The following is a 22,170-nucleotide window of genomic DNA, read 5'->3' as shown; positions in this document are numbered from 1 at the left end:
TAAAAATAAAAATGGATTACTAGAGTATGTAGAGAGAGTTGAGAAAGCGGCACAGAACAGGAGGAGGAAGTGAAGAGATTAGGGTTATGGTTGGGTGATAATATCTATTTGGGCATCATACAGTGTAGCAGGTTGGACGACTATACTAGCTCCAACACCTACCCGAATGTTTGAGAAAAATGTAATGGTTATCAACAGCCACGTGTACAGTAAACAAATGATCCTTCGACCTTCGTATTCCACTAGCACGTGTTTCTTAATACATGCTTCACACTCTAGTGAAGATATAGAAAAATTAGATAAATGCATATTTGTCAAAAAAAAATAAAAAAACTGACAACGGTTCAACTGCAAAATTAGTAGATGATGATACAGTGATCTAGCATGAAATTTATTGGCACTAAATTCTTTTTTATCATACAAAATGGATGAGTATAAAAAAAAAATGAATTACATGACATAAATTAAGTAAAGTTTGAAATTGGGTATTTACCATCAACCTCCGATATAAATGAACAAAATATATGAACAAAATACATAAATTAAGTAAAGTTTGAAGAGGGCCCCTAGCTCAGCTGGTCATCCCCGTTCCCCAAAGTTTATTGCGTTCCAGGAGGTTTAAGGTTCGAGTCCCCAATGGCGTAATATTGCAGAAATTAACATGGAAAGTAGTGTTAGTTTGCCTCCCTTGTGACACAATCTCCGCCCCCCTCCCGCCGTTTCGGCTCCCTTGGCTAGGTTATCCATGAGGCTCGCTGGTAGGTTAGCGCAGCAACCTGTTCAATTAATATAGTAGTATGTCGTTGGAGCTTAGCTTGTTAGGCTTCTAACTAGTTTCATGCATGTAATAATATCTATCCAATAATATAAAATTATAATCAAATGAATCTTTCTTGGAATTCACTTATATAAAATCTAAAAACATATCTGATGAGATCGAACCAATACCTGAGTTGATTAAGTTTGACTTGGAATCAACATATGTTCTTTTTCGATCAAAAAAACTGCAACCATTTTGCATGAATGCAAAAGAGTGAAAATAAATCACAAGAAAAAGACTTAAGTTTGAAATAAAAATATCATCTACGTTCAACATATATGAATGATATCTAAAATCCTATGATTTTTTTCTTGGAATCAATTTATGTAAATAGCCAAGCATATCTGACGAGGTTAAATGAATTTTGTAAAACAAAAAATAAATGCACTTGGTCGAATGCTTAGTTATTTGTAAGCATGAGAAATGGCTAGGTTTATATTTTTTTCATTTATGACAAAAGGATCTTAAGCAATTTTGGATGTTGTATCAATCCTTATAAATCATGGATATTCTATTGGCGTATTTCAAGGAACTGATTTATCTATTATATAGGGTGATATATTTGTCTTGAACAAGTTTTGGAGTTGTATAAGTCTTCCTGCACATTAACTTATGTAAAACTCTATGAGCACCCAGTTAGATTGAACATAATTTATAAGGTCATATAAACTTCTCTTAGACTCGGATTATACGCATCCATTTATCTTACTGAATTTCACATGATTTCACATGGATTCCATCAATTTCTCCGATTATTCATCAATTTCACCCAGCGTAGCTCCAATCCTCACTAGAACTCCTAGCGACACCTTACCATATAATTGCTAAACTAACCCCTCCTCTCTCTCTCTGATGGTCTTTATTTATTCTTTATCTCCAACTCACTTCACCAGCACCAATTGCAAACCTGTAAGGTAATAATTGTCTCTACTTATTAGATTTTCTTTTAAAGTTGAGGGATTAACAGGTTCTGCAACTATGTGATTTGATTCAACTGCTAGTTTTGTTAGTGAGATGGTGTTTCATGTGGAACTGATTTTGGTCTTGGTTTTTTTGCATATACATTTTATCAAGATTAAATTCATGACTACTGGAAGACCATCTAGCTTGAGTTCAGATTTGTAGCCTTCTAGACAGAAAGTTTATTTGCTTGTGCTACTCTATGCAAGTGTTATCTATCTTATATTTTGCATTCTTCTCTCACAATTGCTCAATGAGTTTGGATTTTCCTGTTTGTTATTTTTATAGTTGCAGCTCTTCTTATGTGTTATGCTCTTAGTTAATCTCTCTAGGTCCATGGAGACAGGTGCGAGAGCGAGAGTGGAGGCAGAGATAGAAATGAGGTTTGGGTTTTAGCGTTTTAGGTTTTCGTTATCTTCTTCCATTTTATACTCTTTTGAGTTCTCGGTTACCTAAACATAAAGATGTACGGCTGTGATTTGTAACACGTGCGGAACTCATGTGTACATCTCTTAGTTGTAATGTAGCTAAGTTAGTCGATTTTTATTTCCGACACAATTTTCATTGGTGTACAATAATATAAGGGTTAGCTTAGTGTCAAGTGTCCAAAGTAAATCTAATCTAACGGGTCTCATAGTTTTAACAATAGCACACATTTTTATGACTTAGTGAATAGTGTGACACCATTGGGTAAGGGTCCAAAGATTTTATGATTTCTTTTTAATTTTAATAGTGTTTTTCCAAAGTTATACTGCATAATCGAAAATATAAAATCTACAAAAGTTTTCTGATTCAATTTTTTTTTTACTACTTTTTGAGTGAATTTGTTTATAAATCGAAAATTGTAGATATCTGAGCATGTCAATTTGATCGAATGAACTTTAAAGACAAATAAAATTATATGGAATCAGACTTGTATCGTTTATTAAGCATTTTCGATGAGAGCATACGAACTACGAAGATAGGAAATTATGTCTTATATGTAATCATCTTAAGTAAATCTCTAAGCATTTGTGTCCACTAAAATCTAATGAGAAAAGACTTCGATTATAGTAAATGTATCCCAGGGTCGGATAAACTTGTTAGGAACCGACTTCAATAAATTCGTAAGCATGTCCAATAAGAACGAATACGTTACAGATTGATATAAATCTTTCTTGGACTCAACTTATGTAAATCTCTAAGATACTCCAAAAAGATTTAACGAATTCCAGTATCAGTTGAAAAATACATCGGTAATTATAATATTTATAGAAATATTTAAATATAAAATAAAAATAAGAATCTTTATAGAGTGATTTAATAAATTTGTTTCCTATTAAGGAAGATATCATTTAATATTTAGATTGGTGATATTTAAAATAATTTTATAATTGTAAAAATTTCGAGGATATATTTGAGAGTTTGACTAAAATATATGATTATAAACAGAAGCTGGACAACATTTTAGGATAGACGAAAATAGAATAGAGGACATAAATTTTGAGGACAAAGGGGTATATGTAAATCTCTATGAGTATCCTGTGAGATTAAACAAATTGTAAAGTCGTATATTCATGTTTTGGAATCAGACCTATGAGAATATCTAAGCATATCCAATGAGACGAACGAATTCTCTAGTCGCGTGAATATTTCGAAGAATCATATAGAGGAATTACACTCACATTTCATTGATTTCAGGTATTTACCAATTTCACTGAATGTCCAATGACCACACTCATTTTACCTGTTATCCATTACGCTTACGTAATATTGATTGACCTTACTTGTTTTCATCGGTATTCCATCCATTTAGTCAACTATCTGTCCATTTTACTAATCAATTTCACCGACTTCACCGGATTTCATCAATTTCTTTGGTTACTCATCAATCTCATCCGGTGTCGCTCGAATTTTGCTTAACTTCACTCAGATTCCTTCGATTTTTCATGTTATCCATCAATTTCATCTAATATCCACCAACTTCACTTAATTATATCAATTTTATCTAGCAGCGTAACAACCCGACTTACAATTTTTTTCCTGAGCAACCAGATTTTATTGATTACAAATGATACAATTTTCTTAACCAACCCATCAACAGTAAATACGGGGCGCAAAATATAATTGCATTGTGTAAGCCCAATAAATTTTAATTTACTATTGTTTATTTTATTTTCACATTTTTGTTTGAAACGTGATTTTTTTCTATTTTTTTCACGAAAAAGGAAAAAAAAAATGCACATCCCAATATCACCTTAAATCTGGGGCTCTAAATTCCCACCAAATTTTTTTCACGAAAAATCAAATCCCCACTACATATTTTTACATCTGGTCCATTCTCTTTTAAATCTAACAACATCAAAATATGACAACTCATTGATCCGTATGCACTCGTCAAGGTGTTTCACGATTGCAATATTTATTGGCGGGAACAACCAACTTTTGGCGCTCTAAATTCCCCGAAATTTCAAACGAAAATTTCATTAAAATCCTTCTCCCTCCCCTAGAACCCTAACCGCATCTTTTCTTCTTCGTTTTATCCGACTTTAGCTTGTAACAAAACCCTCAAACAGAACTTTATTCCATTCACCACCAAAAGATAATTAAACAAGAATATAATTTTCTCTTACCAAAATCAAAAACCCAAAACTTCTCTTCGTTTAATCTACCCTAAACCAAAACCCATCTTCGAATCATTCATTTGAATGATTTTTTTTCGACAACAGCAACAAGTTTCAGATTATTGCTCAGTGTGTTGTAATCTTTAACCCGATTTGGAATCTGGCTTCAGATTATTGCTCAGTGTGTTGTAATCTGCATCACCCATAAAAGGTTTTTGTAGTCAAATCATTTGCAAATTACAACTTTTCGATCTAATGGAGGAAATCAGAGTTTATCCGATTGTAAATGTTAAGTTCCATTAATCCGGTAAGTAAGTTTGATATGTTCATCTATTCATAGGTTTTATATGGATTCAATCTTTTGAAGCTTTGTGCCGGTTTACATGTTTATTTTTCAAATTTCTTATGATTCCCATCAGTTTCTCAGGAATCTATTCAAATAAATTGATTTGTTAATTGGAGATTAATTGTTGAAATTAGGCGTGGAGTCTGGTCCATTTGATGGAATTGGATCGTTGGGTATATATCAGCAGCTGAAATTAATCACCAGTATGGGGTATTTTTAATTTTGTCTTCCCTGATGTTAGTCATCATTTTGATATGCATACCTATTTGAGATAATGTCTCATTGTGAATGCTTAAGAGTTGAGTGCAAAAAACATACATGGCTGCGTTTTGTACAATTTATCTGATTGGTATAGTTTGAAATGTTATCTGATCAGTTTTGCAATTTATAAATCTATGACTATAGCTACATGGTTCCAGTGCCCATGATTCTACTCCTTGAAGAGATTTGAAACATGTTTTGTTAAGAAATCGAGGTCCTACTGCCTCTCAATATCTAGAGTTGTTTTTAAAAATGCCAAAGCCAAGGCTAGTCCTATTTGAAGAGTTTCAGTGGTCAGGGTTGATATTTGTGGCTGTACCATTTAGTGAAATCGGGGAGTAGACTAGTCCCATTTAAAAGTAAGTGGTGCACTGAGGCATTGTGCATTCATGGTCATGCGTTACATGGTTGTTTACTTTCAGAAATACAGGTGATTTTCTCTCTTGTTTATACATTGGTGCAAACATTGCTGTTATGATCCAGATAACGTGAAATGATGAGTGGTCAAAAAAAAATGAAGCAAACATTGCTGTTATATGTGAGTGCTAGTTTTGTTTTTTTTTTTTTATCTTTGGCTAAATTTGCTCCACTACTGATTGAATTTGTTGTGCGACTTCAGAATCTAGTTGATTCTTTTGAAGATCTTATTGAGGTTGCTAAATTCAAGGAACCCATCATTGGTCTTGTCTATTCTGTTGGTTTCAGTTAACCATAGTTGTTCTGCACTTTTTTTACGAACTCTCATAGATTGTCTTCTGTTTGCAGGACCGCTCTCTTGCTCGTTGCACGCTTTAATTGATCACCATTGACTTCTGAAGGTAATTAATGATGATGTTTTGTTGGACAGTGGAACTGATGTTGAGTAGTTCATCAATTTGGGTTTCTTGGCATATGATCAAGTAGTTAGACAAAATTATTGTTTGCTTTATTGTACTGAAAAGCTTCCTTTTGTCCTGATAGCTAAGTAATGTAATTGCCATACAAATTTATCCTAGTTTATTTCGTGAATTTGCTGTTGTTGGCTCACACGCTCTAATGTCATGTCTTGTGCTTCAACTCTCCTTAGGAAAAATATTGAGTGTCAAGTCACTTTTGGTGATGCCCACTTCAACGACCCACAGAATAATAGCTCTCAGTAGTGTATGGTTTCAGGACTAATTAAACTTTAGGAGAATCTTGTATCCCCTTTTCTACTGCCTATTGCTGCTACTTATATTTCATATATATGAAAAGACAGTACATATATTCGTTTACATTGTCTACAATATTATCATTTGACTATATACTGTCATGACAATCTCTTTTATGTTTGCAGGGCTTATGGTTTGGATGTATCGCATCTTAGAGCTTATCACTTCAGTTGGTTTGCAGTTTAAGGATTAGCTCACTTTTCCTAAGAGTTCTTCGGGTTAGTAACTCACTTTTAGAGTTCACATGTATAGACATTAAGGTTCATGGTATAATGTATTGTTACTCCTTTTTGTTTCAAAAACAAATTCAAGATTAAAACAGATGATAATTAAGGAACAACTCTTATCTTTTTAGTACTACTAGTTGGTGCACAAATGATCCAGATGCTCATTTCAACCAACTTAAGTTATTCAAACGTCCACTCATATCCATTAAAGGTCAAATACGAGTTTCACTATAAATTTTCTCTGGTTGTGTTGTTATGTTATACCATTAATCCTATCGAAGCTCCCTTTTGAGCATAGACTTTTCGCTCCCTCTAATTCAATAGCTTCTCCCATACATTCTCATTTGTTTATCGCCCCCAAAGGTGTCAATTGCATATCTGGAGATTGTTAGCTCTTTCTTTGGTTGCTGATTACTGAGTTTTGTTGATCCAGGTTGCCTTGATAAGAGTTGGATATGACTGCCAAGAATCGAAGATGCCTTCATTGCAGGAGTCCAAAAGTTGATAGCATTTGTGAGTCAGGATTCAGAATGGGCAGAAAAGTTAGTGTTCTTGTAACAATTGCAATAACAATAAAAGAGATATTGTATTTGAAGTGCACGGACATATTCTTTGGGGTGGGTTTCTTCCAGGATATGCTGATTGGATATACCATGGAGAGCGGGAGGAGGAACAGGTACCGGAAATATGGTGCAGGACGAAGATGTTGAAATGTCTGATTTGCTGCATGAAATGAACTACGACGCCTCTAACTTTTACAAGCTGCTCAATGATGCACAGATTGAGAGAAAATTGATAATGATGATGTTTCCACTAGCTCGTTTCTTGTCAGCATATTTTACTCATTGTGATGCTTAAACTTTTCTTAATTTTTAAGTGTAGATGAGTTACTACTAATAGGTGATAATAAGTCATTAACTAATCTATATTTTGTAGGACTTGGCCAGTTATCAACTGCATACTCCTTTCAAAATGGAGGTTGTGTTTCTCCGTGTGTCTTACTGGGGTTAGGGGGTGTTAGGACTTTATCTCACAGCCAAAGTTGAGCTGTGAGGCTATTCTGATATTCGATAATTGGCATTTAGAAAGACATGATATGCATATCTGTAATCTTTTGTAATATGACGCTTGTTTCCTTTACTATTTCAATGAACGATAATTTGACCTGATACAGAACTGAATTTTTTAATTTAAATGTCAACAGTTAAAAGAGGTGTTTGGACAGTTAATATAACAGAGGGTGTCATTTGGTTGCTCAAACCTTTGGCAGTCATAGTTGCTGGCTTTCATTTCCGAAGGCTTAAGAAACTAGGAAATCGGTTAATTGCCCAAGCTTAGTTCCTGATATCTGAGGCTACTAAAGCATTGCATGCAGTTGCCATATGTTAGTAGCTGACATGTTTGGAAAATAACAAGAACAGTGGTTGTCATTAACCTGTTGCCAAATTATATAGGAACTAGCAGTTGTCTTTTCCTAGTTTCGAAAATATTAGGCTACAAGTATATTTCATGTAGTTGGCGTATGTTTGTTGTTAAAGAATTCAGAAACTAATAAAAGTAATAGTTGCGATCAACTTATTTCCGAAGTATATAGGAACTACGAGTTGCCTTTGACTAGTTCCGAAAGCATTTGGCAACTAATTTTTTTGAGGCAGTTGCGCGATTTTAGTTGCCTTTGCTAGGATTTTTTGTAGTGTGTGAATGCTTCCCCCTTTTCCTCTAAGTAGCGCACTTTAACGGTTTCGTGCTACAAAAAAAACACACAAACTTATTTGGTTACATATAAATTGAAAAAATTATTGTGCCGAATAAACCATAAAGATTTTGTACAAGTTGTAGAGGGGACAAGCTCAGGTGGCTTGAGTGCCATATCCGGTGTTTGATTTTAAAAAACCCAGCTACCGCATCTAGGATGATGTTACGCTTATCCTTGATTTGTTGAACACTTCTTCCTCTCGGGTTCCCATAATATTGGTTAAATTTGTTATGTATCTTCGCCCAAAGGGTCTTAGTCGAGGAGCGATCTACACCTCGACTTTCGGTTGCCCATGCTTGGTGATTGCCAAATCTTCCGCGGAGTCAAACGATGCCATTTGTTGTATGTGGAGGTAGGGAATGAGTAGGTTCTCTAATAGGATACAAGTGGAGTGTACGTGAGTTGCTTGTCGAACGCCGAGTTCAAATACGCCTTCTTCCCTGTTAAACCAATTGCTTAGCATGATAGAATACCGTTGTGAAGTGAAGAAAAACAAAATCGATAGAATACAGTAACAGATTCTCCTTTCCAGCTATATAACAACGCCGGCCTAATCTACAATGTAACTTTTACTCCTTACAGCAACAAAAGAAAATTCCTAAATCCATTAACATCCACTAGTAACAAAAATTAGCTCAACCTAAACCAAATTCCATAATTTCCGTCACAAGAATCACACAAAACATCAATTGTTTCAACCAATTAATACTAAGATATGAAAGACCTAAATTGGTTTATGATCATAAAAATATGAAAGACCTGAACAAAACAAAAGAAACCCTGACAATAAAAAACTCTTAAAATTCTTACTAAGATATAGAATCACAACCAAGATCATAAAAAACTCTTAAAATTGACAGAACCCTAGGTTTACATAATATAGTAGAAAACGATTTTAGAGTTGGGAAAGGTATTTATCTGAAACCCTAGCACTAGTAATTTAAAATTAATAAAATAAAAACATCCCCCATTCATGAAATTAAACAAGTAAGTTTGAATTTAATCTGATAAGAGAAGGAAGGAATCCCTTACCTAGGGTTTCTCTATTTCGCCTCTTCCAGTCTTTCTCCCGCGTAAGTAAGAGAAGGAAATAAAAAAAAAATTCTGCTTTGATTAACCAAAATGCCATTTTACCTAGGTTTATCACGTCGTTATGACATTGTGGGTTATAATAGGTGCCAATTAGACTAGGTTACGTGTTCAATTAAATCTTTCTCTTGGGAATAGCCGTGACCCTACAAGAATATAGTTTATTCCAGAGAGAGAATAAACCGGGAAACCAAAGGGTCAGAGAGAAAAAAATTCAGATAGAGAATTTGTAGAGGGAGATTACTGTTTTCTGAATTTTTCTCAATCAAATCAAATCAAATCAATCAAAATGGCTGGTGATGATGATCAACACAGACCAAAGGGTAAAGCCCCCATGACTGAAGAGCAACTATTGAAAGAGTTAGAAGAGAAAGAAAGATGTGAAAGGCTATCAACCACTATGCAGATGATTGGGCAGATGAACAAGTATGATCTGGAGAAGGTAAAAAAGAGAGTAAATGACTTGTTATATGATATTGAAGTCTGTACACTCTGGGAAGAGATGCATGCTGCAGTGGTTGTAATCAAAGCAGAAGAAAAACCAGTTGAAAAAGAGAAACCAGTTGAAAAACCGGTACAAATTTTGCAAAACAAGCGTCGTTTTGATCTTTTCAAAGATGAAGAAGAGGAGGAGAAGTTCTGGGAAGTGCATGCTAAAAATATGAGGTTGGCTGAAAGGGCAGTAATGAAGAAAGAAAATGACAGTGATGCTTCCGAAGATGAAGAGCCTGCTGCTTTTTTTGGGTATCGAAGTGATACAGAATCTGCTCTCAGAGTGATGGTTGAGGATTTTCGCCAAGATGAGAGATTTGGGATTAATGATGCAGTGTTGGCCCAAAAGACCGATTCCGAAGCGGACGATGCAGATGAAGACGAGGAGGAAGAGTGGTTTGATGAGGAGCAAGAGGGGCCTGGCGAGGAAGAAGAGGGGTCTGATGATGAGGAAGAGGCGTCTGATGAGGATAAATATGAATCTGATTTTTCTGATTCCGAGTGATGGGTATGACAATGAATAAGCCTTATCGACATTTGAATTCTTCTGTAGAGAGATGGTGGATTTTTGGGTAAGTGCTCGAATGGAAATGATGACATAATGTTAAGAAATAGCTATTATCAAAGTACAGAGAAGAATTCGAATGTATAGGGGTCTAATGAAAATGGTAAGTCACTGAATCATGTTTTCTTTTTTGGTTCTGGCAATGGAGACTGAAAATGCAGGGGAATGTTATGTTTATTTTGTTGTTGTTTTTTTTTTTTGATATTTAGATTTTTTGTGGTTAAGATGGTGAAATACTTGTAAATGGGTATGTTTAAGTTTTTGAACATGTAAATGTTGCTCAACACTGAATGAACAGAACGGTTGTAACTTTTTTAAATGCAATATGATGAAGTCGGCTTATTTATATTGTCCAATGATTGTGCGTCGATAATGTTGGAGATGCAGGGTGTGTTCTAGAAACTAAAACTACAATCAAAAAACTGGATCATGTACAAGACTAAGATAGTAAGATGTATCGAAAACAAATGCATATTGACAACAAGTCACTTTAGTGTTTTTCTATCCAGTCTAATTCACTTGATAGAGAAGTATATACACACCTAGTCTTAATCTACAATCCGGCAAAGGGTAAAATTACGAACATCCATATATGTTTGATCTTTAGATATAAAGATCAAATCACACACTAGTATACAAATATTCACATTGTCCACACTTAATCACCGTGTCCATAGGTTTTTGGTCATGGATTTTTTTTACTCCAAAGATGTGGCATCAGGTGTCGTGACAAAGAGGTACCTGTATGGCTACATATTCTTTGAGTGGGTATAAAATATGATTTACCATCGCCATACCTTTATGTCTATATGGTAGTAATTTTTTTTTGTAGTTAAAGCATTTTCACTGTCACAATGGACATAGGATCCTAATAGACGCACAATTTGATTATATGTGGCTAAAATTTACCTTAAGGTCACGTGAATTTTATAATAGCCGTGGCCTTTGTCATCCATTGGACACGCAAAATTCATTTTATCATGACCAATTCATGAGTTGCTGCCACACTATTTTTTCTCAACCATGGCCATCTCTATCATTTGGACACACGGAAAATAATTTAACATGACCAATACATGATTTGTAGTCACGCTTCATCTATAGTACCATGGCCATCCATATTTTTGGACACATAATAAACATTTTACATGGCCAATTAATAGGTTATGGCTACAAAGAATTTGTAGCACCGTGGCTAAAATTTTTTCAAAGACACACAAAGTGTTTTCAGTGTAGCTATTGTTCACCTTTTGGACACAGAGGATACCACTAACCATGGCGATAGCGTTTATTAAATGACACAAAACATATTCAACGTGGCAAATATTAGCTTTTAGTCATTCCAAAAAATTGCAATTCTTATCGCTCATTTATCTTCAGGGACCTGTTGGCCACCTCTTTTATCATTTGTACCAAAACTCACTTAAGTAACCATCCATAAAAATTAATCAAGACTACAATTAGAATTGAACCAAAATAATTTTTATTCACAATATGATAAACATCTCAATATCTGATAATTCTGCAGTAACCTTAAGATAACAAAATTTCAAAGGAAGACTTAAAAGTTTAAACATCCAAATTCTACAATCCACGACTATTTCTCTTAATAATTAGGCTGCAATCAATCTTGAGTCTCTTGCTGGATCTCCTAGACTTCAATTTCCCCACTCTTCGTATATGAAGGTTTCTTCTTCTATCTCTTCTTAGTATTTGGGTCAGCTTCATGCAGATCAGGGTCTGAAAGTGGCAGGCCCTGCAGCAAGCAAGTGGACGTATAAGGCAACAAACCATGTTAACAGTTATATGCTCAGGATGCATAAGGTAATAACTTAAATGTTCTCCGGTAACTGCCTCAAAACATGTAAATAGTATTATGCTAACAATTATATGCTCATGTGCGAATTGTGGGAAAACATGTGCAGCGGGGACAAAATACAGTTATCTCATATTTGTTAGTGTTGTTTCAAGCCAAAGCTAGAATACAGAGAAATTAGTAATTATACCCAGTCATCACACAATACACAGCATTATATCATTAAGCTACATTACAGAACATAACATTCAGTTAGTCCGGCATGTTCTGAGCTGAAGACAAAGCTACACTAGCATGTACATGGTTCCACATATTTTTTATAAAAGGAAGACTAAATTAACGAATAAAGAAACCTACAGTACAGCAACAGATCACAAACTCTGTAGGCCAAGATACAATAAATTTTTCAGCATCCTTGACTGTTTTGAGATCAGTAGATGGGATTGGTGCCACTACCATCGCTATCTTCGTCTTCATCCTCCGACAAGGCTTGAGCCTCCAGGGCTGCAGTCTCATTATCAGCATACTCATCATCATCGTACTCTGGCTCCCAACTCGAATTCTCGTGTGTAGACATATCGGAAACTGCATATACATGAACATGATTAAGATGATTTATGAGTGACCCAAACTTAGGATCCGCAACATCAAACATATACTCGATCCATAAATCAAGCATAATGATATAAAACATGATACTATGTGATAACAGGTCTGGTATTCAATATAACAGTCAATTGAAATGGTCTTGATTATATCAGTACTAACTTGGATGAATGCTCCTCCTGATAGTAGTATTGTGTCCATTGGGAAAAAAAAACTAAAACTATTCTATTATAAAGAAAAAGGAATGCATAGCTTCAATTCTCCGTTCATACTGCTAGCATGACAGTTAATAGAAGTAATAGTTTGATTAGATGCAAGATCAGGATGTGGTCTCAGAACATCGAAATTAAAAAAAATATATATTTGTAAATATCTGTAAATCAAAATTAACTTGTAATAAGCGTCACAGAAATAGAAAATTAACGTTCATAAATACAACAAATTAATAAAGCTACTAATGAGTCTTAACGAAACCTATCCAAAACATATGAAACTATTTTATAGAACCAAATATAAGGCGACTTATGTCCATGAGGGTTTCTACTGGAAACGGAAACTGGATACTGGAACCTCCCATTCAGTAAAATGATCGCTCGTTGAGGTTACTAAAGCATTAAAAGCACTCAAGCAAGACTCCAGTTCAAACATGCACAATACCTTAAGAAATCAAACTGAAACATATGTGTAGAACATTTCGAATATGCACAGTCATCAAATATACATACTCTGGATATTCACATATTGATTGATACTCAATTTTCCAAATCCAACATAACATGTTACATGCTGAAAAGTCAGTCAGTCCGTCCAAGGAGCGAAGTTCATAATCTATCCTGCCACTATCATCATAATGTAATCTGGTGACTCAAAGCAATCCTCTGTTTTGAGAACTGTAAATGCATGGACTGCAAGAACTACGCTGGAATCGAAGAGAGACTTGATTTCTTCCATGAGGATCATAGTAATTAATATTGTTATCGAATATTTTTGTGCAGTCTCAGTATACCTTTCTTTATTTTATCTTATTTTATTACAGGACTTCGAAATATGCAGCGGACTACCTTAAGATAAATTCGGAGTGTATCTTATGACAATCCTTGGTCATGATTGATTTTTACTTGCTGGTGGGATGGATGCTGACGATCTTGCAGCATGAGCTGGTGGTGCTGAAACTAAGATCGAGGAAGTCGACTATAGTGGATTTATTTACTTATTTGTTTTACTGGATTTTTCATTACAATCTTCTTCATTTCGCACTTCGTATTTCTGCGGACTTGGCTTTAGTTCTCTTAGTCAATCTTAGTTTAAAGAATTTTATCAATTTTTTGTCGTTCAATTTGTTCTACGGAGATGTTAATTTTGGCAAAGCCAGTGATGTTGAGGAAGTTTACTTTCTGCAAAGATGTTAGTTTTGGAAAATCCATTGATCTTAATTAAGTTTTCTCTTACAAAGAGTATTGTTAATGCTTTAGCACGTGATGTGGAAGCATCACAGGATTCAGTCACCACGGCCTAATTGGTGCATAGTGTTTGCTCAGTGATTAACACTGTTTTCACAAAATATGACCATTACATGATAAGATATCATATGTGAAAGAATGAAAAATAAGCTACTCAAGATACTAATACTCACGTAGGGATAGAACCGATGCAATCAATGCTTCGGACATGTAAACAAAATCTTCTCGCATGTCTGATGAACCCTACATTTGGACACATACAAATATCGAAGCGTGGATACAAAATTCGTTTACCGCCTCGACTAAATAGGCGTGTGTAATGCCACCCTACACATTAGACACATACCCACTTGGTTAATGTGACCATATACTCATATATGACTACGAGTGATGGGTTTAGACCTAAACCCATGACCAAAAGGTGCCTTATAGCTACAGTTGATAGGTTTGGGTATTAAACCATGACTAAATGATGCACTATGGATACAGGGTAACATAAAACGTGGATATAGTTATACCTATGACCAGTAGCCACGCAATTAACCTGAAACGTGGTTAGGTTGTATACCAAAAAACGTGGCCTATGTAAAGGTTTGTACTAGTGACAGTGACTAAAAATAATTGGCTTGTGTTGGTTGCGTCGTATTCGACTTGCACATAATTGACATGAGCACTACTTGGTGGAGCCTTATGCACACCTAATTTAATTCTACAATCTGACAATGAATACAAATCACAATGACTCCCGAGATGCTGCTTCTAAAAAAAAATACAAGCTTTATTCACCAATGATGGCATCATACAACCAAATACTATGTCTTAGTTTAAGATCATCTGTCAACTGGCATATAAAACTACTTGGTGGAGGCATAAATCATGCAATTGAGATGTTCATAATCACAATAAATTCTCAAAACAGGATACAATTCACATCAACATAATAAACATAAAATCTGAAAGATAGAGATGTTCATAATCACCAAAACATTCTCAAAACAGGATACAATTCACACCAAACATAATACACCTAAAATCTGAAAGATAGAAATGTTCATAATCACCATCAGAAATTGTACCATTCAAAATCAGTAGTGTGTAACCTCCAATTTGAAAAATCATTAAACCCCCAGATGAATGAGAAATACCTTAGATGAAGATGACCAAGATTTGCATTTCCAAAATTATGAATCACTAGCAATACTTCTATGAGAGATCGATTAAACTTAAATCTAGGCCTGAATCGATCTTTCACAGAAGAAACAATTGATTCATTGTTGTTGATGAAGTTTTCTGCAGATGAATCTCCAAGAAACCCCAAATGAATATTACATGAAGATAATCATCGTGGAATTAATTCAATGAATTCACCCATTCTTCGATTAGAAAGCATAGGACGAACTTGGTGATGGTGGTGGTGGTTCGTTCAATCCACCCGACTTTGAATTTCGGGTTACAGGTTAGAGAATATTGAATATTCAATCAACCAAATCCAAACTCTGTAATCTAAGTCGAAATTGAGTAAAGATTGATGGAGATTTTAGGGTGTGAAATTGATGAAGATGAAACTGGATTTCGATTTCGACGAAAAAGAAAGGATTCGAGAGAGATTTCTGCTGCTGATCGTTTGGGAGAAAGAATAGACTATGTCTCAGGCGCTGTTGACATAGTGTTGGTAGTTTCCCATGCTAGCTACAGTTCAAGATATGACCCCTGTTAAATAATTAAAATTAAATAAATAAATATACACAATTTGTGAAGGTACCTTATGTTTGACCATTTTTTGATTTTAATTATTGGTAAAGCAGTTAAAGACATGGATAGGGTTTACGGGTTGTCTGCAAGCCGGGCATGTTGAGGATTTCTTACTTGCTATTCCAATTATGGGGAACATGCAGTTCATTGTAAGGTAGACCCTGGTTTTAAACATAGACATGATTATGTGAGGGACATTTTATATGATATACTATGGAGAGCCGGTATTTCTGCAAAGAAAGAAGCGGCTGTCAATTTTTTAACCGATCCACTCGAAGGGAAATCGACACTCAGACCAGCAGATGTTTTAATTTTTGGGTGGGCTAACGGAAAACATGCATGTGTTAATCTTAATGGGGTTTCTCCATTAGTAGGAAATGGACATGGTACGTTTATAGTCGGGCAAGCGGCGTTGAGGGATGCCTCAGGTAAGATAGCGAAACATTAGAAAGCGTGTCTTGATATTAGGAATACCTTTATTCCTTTTGATACTTTTGGTTTTTTAGCTCCGGAGGCGGTTGGACTCCTCAGAAGAGTCCAGAAAGTCATGCACAGGAATGTCATGACTCCTGATTCGAGGGAGTTTGTTTTCCATAGGTTAGGTTGCAATTCAAAAAGGGCTCGCGGCGCAGTTTGTTGCGCGTTTGCCTATTTCGTCTAGGGATGGCCATTTTCCCCACCCAAACCCATCCCCGTGGGTACCCGCCCCGTTCAGGTAAGGTTTTATCCGCACAAATGGAGATGGGATCGGGTATGGGGTAATACCCGAAAACTAAGCTACGGGGATGGGGTGGGGATGGGATTGAAGGTCCCCGCCTCATACCCGCCCCGTATCTTTCACAAGTTAGGGGTTTAGACTTTTATGCAACAATGTCTATAATTTTTATACTTCCACCACTTAGTCGAGCTTTCTTTCATTTATCATATTCTCGATCGTTCTTGTACATTCATCACTTTCATTTTTTTTTTTGTGATCAAACACATTCTCTAAAAGTTAAAATAGAGAAAATGAAGCAGATAATGAAATGGTTAACGTGGACGAAGATATAACGGGACAGGAAAAAACAGAAATACTAATAAGTCATTAACAGATTCTTTTGTTCACTTTAAGATAAATTACTGAATTTAAGATTCCAGAATGCGTCGTTCTTACGTTATTATTTTTGTTTGAATCATATTTAAGTTTTGATTATAATCAAATTTATGTATTAACTCAGTGTTACGGGTAACCCATGGGAAATCCGCCCCATATGGGTATTCCCCATACCTGCCCCGCCCCAATTCATATGGGTAATGGGCGCTGGGATGGGTATTTTGTTACGAATGGGGCAGTGACTGGGATTCACACTACCCGCCCCATGACCATCCCTAATTTCGTCGATGTAAAATATTATTATTTTATTTTATTATTAATTAGATCTTATTGTTGGTCACTTGGTCAGGTACTTATATGGATTCATACATGAGCCAAACATGCGAACCCTGGTGAACCATAATGCTACAGTTATGGCCTTTAAATTAGGCTACTGCCTCGTTTTACTCTTAAATATAAAGTTGTGTTAAGAGATGGTACGAGTCAGGAGAGGATAATAATGATGTATTTTGACAAATACAGATATGGCAATACACCAGCGTCACATAATACCTGTAAACCCTGGTAAATCGTGCATGATCAATAAGTGTTGGTCTATGAATTTTACAAAAAATCAATTATGATAGTAGTAATAATGTAGTAGGAAAAATTGCGTCTAAAATTCAATAAGGAAGAACTATTTTGTTAAATAAGGAAGGTAAACTTTTAATTTTAACAAGTGTACTATCTCATTGACATGAATGCTTAACGTGTCAGGATATTTAGAGATTTCTTTAGGGTTTCAACAAGAGTATAGGTGTCTATTTAGAACTGAGGATCAGTAGTCTAATCCTAGAATCCTAATGCAATATTTTTCTGTTGGGTCTCGCAAAATCCGCAAAATCGCACTTTCCATATATCACCTTGATTTTCGTTTGTTATATTCATGGTAAACATAACCCACCCACTATATTTAGATTTGCATACTAGATATTTATAGCAAAAAATAATATATTTAGCTAGATTTGGATCCTGGATACCTCGTTCATAAGTAAAGGAACGAAGGAATTGAGAGGATGAGTTCGAATGAGAAATGTGTTGTTCCTGCCAATGGTCTTATTAATAATGATCCTCCTCCTCCGAAGGGATTTTCTTCATGGGATGACTTTGTGGAAAGCATTGGTGATATACTAGAAGAGTATGTCGATGAAGAATGGGAATTAGTTCATATTAAGAGAATGATCCATGTTGAAGATGATCCTCCTCCTAAGGGTTTTGCTTCTTAGGATGCATTTGAGAAAAGTTATGGTGAACATTTGGATAATGAATAAGAACATGGGAAGCCACCAAGACCAGCAAATTTATGGCCGAGCACTCGGCATAGACTAAATTCAATTTTTTTGCATTATTTTTAGTATGCTAATTTTGTTAATTGCGTAAGCAAAATTATGTAGCAGTCAAAGGCCTACTGTTCAATTGTGCTCTCAATTCTGATATTTTTTTTGGTTAAGTTTGTCAGATTTGGCATTGCAATTTATGAAAAATTTGGCTATGTTTTTCAACTCTAATACAAGACTCAGTATATAGTCCCTATCATATTCATGATCCTATCACTTTAACAGCAAAGCCACAACAAAATCATGGTTAACCCTAACTCTTCAGATCCAAATCTCTAAGTCAAACTCCCTTAAACACATTACTAGTTCATTCTGTTTCATCAAGAGATTGATACTCCAACAGATGAACAATGGATAGAAATTAAACAACATATGCACTTGGAATCTAAACAAAATATTGCATCCTTAAATATTAAACATTCACAAAAAGTAAACTTACAAGCAGCTTTACAAACAGAGTAATAAAACATCTAAAAAAAAAACATAAGATACACTAATAACACACACACAAAAAAAAGACATAACTAAACAAAAGATGATGGATCGAGATGTGATTCAATACTATTCTTGCATAGTAGAACCATGAAAACAGAGGACTAGATCATTTAGAATCCCCTTCTTCTTCACTGCTGCTGTCGACAATCGTAACCACATCTTTGTATGGCCAATCATCATCAACATCATCGTCTTCATCTTCATCCTCAAGCGATGGCCCAAACCAAAAGAAGTGTTCTGGATCATCTAAATCAACATCATCATCATCATCCTCGGAATCATACTCATCATCATCATCATCCTCAAAATCATACTCATCATCCTCTTCATTGTCCTTCTCTTCTTCATCGTCAACAACATCATAATCATCATCCCCTTCATCTCCAAAACAAGAAACAACCTTGCAACCAAAATAACCTACAATCTCGTTGTCTTCATCATCAAGAAGAAGAAATCGGAAGGAAGTTACTACTATAGAAGTCATTTTCTCTGGTTTGATACTAAAACTTTTAGTTTTTGATTACTGAACCCTAGGTTCAGTTTAGAGAGAGACTTGGAAAAGAAAAAGCCGAGTAGTAGTACTCTCATAGCCTCCCTTGCTCGTGTTTTATACCGTGACACACGTTTTCACTTTACGATTCAACCTCTAGCTTAGACACGTACAAGCATGATAACTTGTCTAGTGAACAAGTATAACTTTGGAAAATAAATAAATACAATATAATATAAAATAAAAAAAAATTGGATGGAAAATTAACATCAAGGAATTTAACTTGGAAGAAATATAAATTGGTTTACAAGCTCGTCCAAGAGTGACATCGGTAAAAATGGAAAATTAACATTAAGCAATTTGTCTTGGTGGAAATACTCCCCGGAAACTTAGATTTTGGATGAAAAATTCTTGCTAAGGTCGTGACATCGAAATAAATAAAAATTGGTTTAGAAGCTCGTCCAAGAGTGACATCGGTAAAAATTGAAAATTACAAGAGATCGTGAGATCGAAATATAAATTGGTTTACAAGCTCGTCCATGAGTGAAATCGGTAAAAATATAATTGCTAAGATATCTTGACATCGAAATAAAAATCCGGGGTTTATAAGATTGTCCAAGAGTAAACATCGGTAAAAATTGAAAATTACCATCAATCAATTTATCTTGGTGGAGATATTCCCCGGTAAACTTAGATTTGGGCGATAAATTGTACTTGCTAAGATTGTGACATCGAAATATAAATTGGTTTATAAGCTCGTCCATGACAGTAAAAATAGAAAATTAATTCAATTTATCTCGGTGATCTCCGGAAACTTAGATTTTGGATGAAACTTAGATTTTACAAGCTCGTTCAAGAGTGACATCGGAAAAAATGGAAAATTACCATCAATCAATTTATCTTGGTGGAAATACTCTCGGAAACTTAATTTTAGATGAACTATACTCTTTATGATCGTGACATCGAAATAAAAAATGGTTTAGCTGAATAAGCCATTTCCAAGAGTGACATTGGTATAAAAAACTTGGATATCGAGTCTTGTCGACGAAGCCAATCATAGTCGTTCTTGAATTCATAATGCCGACCAATCAACTAAACTAGTTACACTTGACAACCTAAGATCCCCAAACATCCTTGCCAATATTATCGGCTGATCGGTCCGATACGACCAATAATGCGATATTATCGGATATTCATATTTATGTATCACTGATATTTCATGTTTCGTCCAGAATAAAGGCATAAACATGATAAAATCCTATATTATCGGCCAGTATTTTAAAAAATAAATACCGATCGATTCTTTTAATACAAATTTAATTGTAAGAGCTAGCTAGAATTACTTCTAAGAATATGAATTGGGATTTTAATCAAAAAAAAATTGCACAAAAAAGCATTTATGATCTTCCAAGGCACTATCTAGTACTATATTACTTCGTAATAATTTATTAGTTTGCTTTTAAGAATATGTGAATTGGGAGTAAAATAGTGCAATGTAGTTGACTAAAGTAGTAAAGAAAAGATACTACTATATATGTTAAGGGGTAACAACAACAACAACAACAACAAAAATAGAAAATATCTTGAAGGGAAATCAAATTTCAAAAACGTTAGTGAGGCACAGTGGCTCACTTTAGTTATTTTAAGTTTGAGGTTGGAGGTTCGAAACTCTTTAGACCTTTTTTATTTTTCTTTAAAATTTAGGCATTATGTGGCACAATGCTGATTTGATTTTGCTTGACCTATTTTGTTTTTGGTTAGGACTCAGGGACCAGGGTATTGAGATATGGAATGATGCCTGAACCAAACTATGCTGCAGTTCAAGATATGGCCCATCTGTTAACTAATTATCAAATCAAATAATTATGCCAAATATACACAAGTGTGCTGATTTTATTTGGTATTTGACCTTATGTTTGACCATTGTGCTGATTTTATTTGGTATTTGACCTTATGTTTGACCATTTTTTGTACACCTAACTATGTTTGACCATTTTTTGTACACGTAACAAATCTCATCAATGTTAGGCCATTTAAGGTGTGAACATTGCCATTATAGATGCAGTACACCAGCGACACATCATGTCCCTCAACAGGTGTTGGCGCTGCAGTATCTACCAAAAAATCAAATATGATAATTAGTGCTTGGTTGAACTGTCTATCAACCTCTTAATGGAAGATTTATTAGATATTGACCATCGGAAGAGTCTGCAATTAGGCTAATGGGGGTATACCAAATTAGTGGGGGGCGTACCAGCCCCAAGGCAAAACCAGTTTTCTCTTATGATGTTTGAACCCACCACCCGCTGATTTGGTACACTCCCATTAGCAATGTTGGTGTGCAGGAATTATTATGATGGGTTTAGGACTTGTTGCGCATGCCTTTGAATAGGCGTGAATTGCTAAGGGACTAGACGTTCCACCGAATGCCTTAAATGACTATTAATGTCATCTTCTCTACAAAAGGAAATTAAACAGAGAATTTCCAGAACACACAAAATCATCCTAAATTAGGCAAGGAAATTAAGAAAAGAAAACATAGATTAGAGATAATGGGTGATCTATGAGGAAACAATGCAAACAGAGATAATCATCCTTCTGCACCTTTTAAGTTCGCCAAGAAAGTTTCCAAGACTCTCTCTACTAGAGAGTTGGAGAATCTGATGGATTTTGTGCAGCAAGAGATTGACGAGAGAAATCGTCTGATTGAGTTCGAAAGAGATTGACGAGAGAAATCGTCTGATTGAGTCCGAAAGAGTTCGTCAGGAAAATG

Source organism: Papaver somniferum, chromosome 10, assembly GCF_003573695.1.
Source record: "Papaver somniferum cultivar HN1 chromosome 10, ASM357369v1, whole genome shotgun sequence".
In the NCBI taxonomy this organism is placed as follows: domain Eukaryota; kingdom Viridiplantae; phylum Streptophyta; class Magnoliopsida; order Ranunculales; family Papaveraceae; genus Papaver; species Papaver somniferum.
The sequence above is the reverse complement of the archived record's forward strand: the minus strand, read 5'-3'. Positions refer to the sequence as shown.